Source organism: Seriola dumerili, unplaced genomic scaffold, assembly GCF_002260705.1.
Source record: "Seriola dumerili isolate Sdu_G_001 unplaced genomic scaffold, Sdu_1.0 BDQW01000319.1, whole genome shotgun sequence".
Taxonomy (NCBI): Eukaryota; Metazoa; Chordata; class Actinopteri; order Carangiformes; family Carangidae; genus Seriola; species Seriola dumerili.
Window position 1 is genome coordinate 1488488 of NW_019174574.1, and position 4221 is coordinate 1492708.

The window sequence follows — 4221 nt, forward strand, 5'->3', positions numbered from 1 at the left end:
ACTGGTCAATAACACAAGGTATATACATATAGATATATACGTAGAAACAGACACTGGACCGCTGACAGGAATCCGACAAGACGATCTGGCACAGAAGGGAAAAAAACCCACCACATATATACACTGAATGATAACGAGACACAGGTGTATCACATTAGGGGAAGGGAGGCAATCAACAGGAGGGAAGGAAGCTAGACAATACAAGGAAGAACACACACCAAAATAAAACAGGAAGTAGACAAGACACAAATGCAAAACCTACCAAAATATATTACAGAACTACCGAGGTACTGCTATCCACGCCCCTGTCGCCAGACCACCAACAATCTCTTGACGGTATATACAGGACCTCCATCAACAAGCCGGGGGAAAGGAGGGGGTTTGGTGGCAGGGACAAGTGGGCTCACCCTGACGGGTTTAATGCGGCTGACGTGGAATGTGGGGTGGATGCGGGAGGACCTGGGGAGCTGAAGTCTGACAGCAGAGCGATTAATAATTTTGGACCCAGGAAAAGGACCAAGGAATCGAGGAGCCAACTTAGGAGATTCCACTCTGAGAGTTAAGGTCTTGGCTGAGAGCCACACTCTTTGGCGGCGGCAGTCGGCAGACTTCTTGTAGACTTCAGAGGAACGCAGGAGAGCCCTTCTGGCTCGGGCCCACATTCCTCGACAATGGCGGACCATGGCTGCAGCAGAAGGTATGCTCACCTCCTTTTCCAAAGCCTGAAACATAGGAAGCTCGTAGCCAAAAACCACCTGGAATGGCATCAACCCTGTGGAGGCTGAGGGCAGGGTGTTGTGAGCGTACTCCACCCAGTGAAGTATCTTGGCCCAAACCGAGGGGTTTTGGGCTGTGATGCATCAAAGACACGCATCCAGGTCCTGGTTAAGCCTTTCCATCTGCCCATTGCTCTCAGGGAGGTAACCCGATGTTAGACTAGCCTTAGCCCCCACCAACTGGCAAAAAGCCCCCCAGAACCATGCCACAAACTGAGGCCCCCGGTCGGACAGAATGTCCCTGGGGAGTCCAAAATGTCTGAAGATGTTAGTAAGCAGGACCCCCACCGTTTCCTTGGCAGAGGGTAACTTAGGAAGGGCAATGAATTTCACCATCTTAGAAAATCTGTCCACCACAGTCAGTATGGTGGTATTACCTTCCGAGGGTGGGAATCCAGTGACAAAATCAACGGATATGTCCAACCAGGGGTGACGCGGGGCTGGGAGAGGTTGAAGCAGACCAGCTGGGGGAGCAGTAGAGGGCTTCTGTTGGGTACAGACAGAACAGGCTGAAACATAGTCTGAGACATCCTTTCTTATAGCAGGCCACCAGAACCTTTCCCGAATGCGAAATATAGTCCTCCGCACCCCAGGATGACAGGAGAACTTAGAGGCATGAGCCCAGTGGATTACCATCCCCCTCAAATCTGGTGGTACATACAGTCTGTTAGGAGGCCCCCCCACAAGTGCAATAACAGTCTGACTTGCCCTTCTAACCATGGACTCAATTTCCCAAGAGACTGTCCCCAGGAAACATGTTGCTGGGAGAATGGAACTGGGCTCTTCTGGATTGGTCTTGGGGGAATGGAGATGGGATAAAATGTCTGGCTTAACATTCTTAGACTCTGGGTGATAAGACAAAATAAAATGAAATCTAGAAAAGAATAGGGCCCACCTGGCTTGGCGTGAGTTCATCCTCTTGGCACTCTTCAGATATTTCAAATTCTTGTGATCCGTCCATACTATGAACAGCTGCTCAGCCCCCTCCAACCAATGTCTCCATTCTTCCAGTGCAGTCTTTATAGCCAACAGCTCTCGATCGCCCACTGAATAGTTCCGTTCTGCTGGAGACAACTTTTTGGACAAATATGCACAGGGATGGATCTTGTTGTCTTTACCTGACCGCTGGGATAACACGGCCCCTATGCCGGTGTCCGAGGCATCCACCTCGACAATGAACTGGCTGGAGCGGGAGGGAAGAGTCAGCACGGGAGCTGTGGCAAAGCTCTGCTTCAGACGCTGGAAGGCTGCATCCGCTTGTGGAGACCAGGAGAACTGAACCTTAGAGAGGTAAGAGAGGTAAGAGAGTGGAGAGGAGTAGCAACAGTACTGAAATTCCTAATGAACTTGTGGTAAAAATTGGCAAACCCCAGAAAACGCTGAACATCCTTGCGGGTAGATGGAGTGGGCCACTCCATCACCACCTTGACTTTTTCTGGGTCCATCTTCACCTGTCCCTCCCCAATGATATAACCCAGAAAGGAAACAGAACTCCTGTGAAATTCACATTTTTCAGCCTTCACAAACAGTTGATTTTCTAGCAATCTCTGGAGAACCTGTCGTACAGCATGCTCATGAGAGGTCAAATCTGGAGAAAATATCAGGATGTCATCCAGGTAAACATACACACATCTGTTTAACATATCCCTCAAAACATCATTCACCAAGGCCTGAAACACAGCAGGTGCATTAGTTAGGCCAAAAGGCATCACCAAATACTCATAATGTCCGATGTGTCCGGGTGTTGAAAGCAGTTTTCCATTCGTCCCCTTCTCTAATTCTCACTAAATGGTATGCATTGCGGAGACCTAGTTTGGTGAAAACCTTAGCCCCCTGGAGCTGATCGTGAGCCGAGGAGATCAGTGGGAGTGGGTATCTGTTCTTTACTGTGATGTTATTCAGACCTGTGTAATCTATGCAGGGCCAGAATGACTTGTCCTTCTTATCCACAAAAAAGAATCCTGCCCCTGCCGGTGATGAAAAAGGACGGACTATGCCAGCCTTAAGAGCAGCGTTTATGTAATCCTCCATTGCTTGATGCTCAGGGGTCGACAGGGAGTATAACCGCCCCTTAGGAATGGGGGCACCTGGAAGAAGGTCTATGGCGCAGTCATAGGGCCTATGAGGTGGGAGAGAACTTGCTCTGGATTTACTGAATACCTCTTTGAGATCAAGGTAGCATTCTGGCACACCCGAGAGATCTGGATACTCTGTGTCAGTGCCCGCCCCTGAAGCAGACTCCGTAGCACTGGATGTGGCTGGAGCAGGGAAGCAGTTCTGCCTACAGCTCTCCCCCCAACTCAGCACTCTGCCGGTGGCCCAGTCCATACGAGGGTTATGCTGTTTTAGCCATGGAATACCTAGAATTAATGGGTGAGTTACAGTGCACAAGAGGCGACCATCTAGAGCTGTGGCCGACAGAGGCTGAGGAATGGGCTGGCTAGACAAGTTAAGGCTTTTAGCTAGTTCATAGTTCATCATGTTAGCATCAGCACCTGAGTCCACCAGAGCTGGACGGCTGAGGGAGAGAGAGTCAGAAGTGAGAGTGAAGGGCGTTAACTGTCTTTGCCTGATTCTTATAGTTAGTAATGCTCACCAGGGTCCTGACTGAAGAGCTGAAAAGATCTTTTCACTGAACAACTGGCAACGAAATGACCCAGCTGGCCACAGTAGAGGCATCTCCCCTCATTCACTCTGCTTTGGCATTCAGCAGGAGCCAGTCGAGTGGGTCCGAGCTGCATGGGTTCCGGGGTGTCCGATGACGATGTCTCCTCCAACGGTGGTTTTGAAGGACTTGATGACCAGATTCGGCGATGAAGAGGAGCTGGGGTTCGGTGCTGGTCCTGGAGCACGCGGGTCCGGTGACGCTCCGCTAGGTGCTTATCAATCTTCGAGGCAAGGGAAACTAAAGCATCCAACTCAGATGATACATCTAAGGGGGTCAGATGGTCCTTGATAGATTCAGATAAGCTGTTAAAAAAGGCGTCTGCTAAAGCTGGCTGATTCCATCCACTGTCTGCTGCTAGTGTGCGAAATTCAATGGCATAGTCTAAGACTGATCTTCTGCCCTGCTTCAGGACCACTAGAGCTTTTGCTGACTCCCTGCCGAGAATGGTAGACTGAATTCTTTTTTTTAAAAGTCTCTAAAAATAGAGGCAGCGAGTTACAGACTGTGGATCTGCGAGTCCATTCTGCTGTTGCCCACACTTTTGCATGACCAGAGAGATAGGATATGATATAGGCTATGTTGGCACAGTTGAAGGCAAAGGCTGACGCTTGAAACTCAAAATGCAGCTCGCATTGAACCAGGAAAGGGCGACAGTCGCCGGACTCACTGGAAAAGCATTCAGGACTGGACAGGCGCAGTAGCTGCGAATCTCGGGGTGCTGCAGGTGGAGCAGGACTTTCAGGTGGTGCTGCAGTGGCTGTTTCAGTACCTGGTGCA

General features: G+C 50.1%; 1 pseudogene; it reads right to left on the bottom strand.

Moving 5' to 3' along the window:
- Nucleotides 1-293: 293 nt before the first annotated feature.
- LOC111231797 lies at nucleotides 294-2221 on the bottom strand (annotated as a pseudogene).
- Between the last annotated feature and the right edge of the window lie 2000 nt (nucleotides 2222-4221).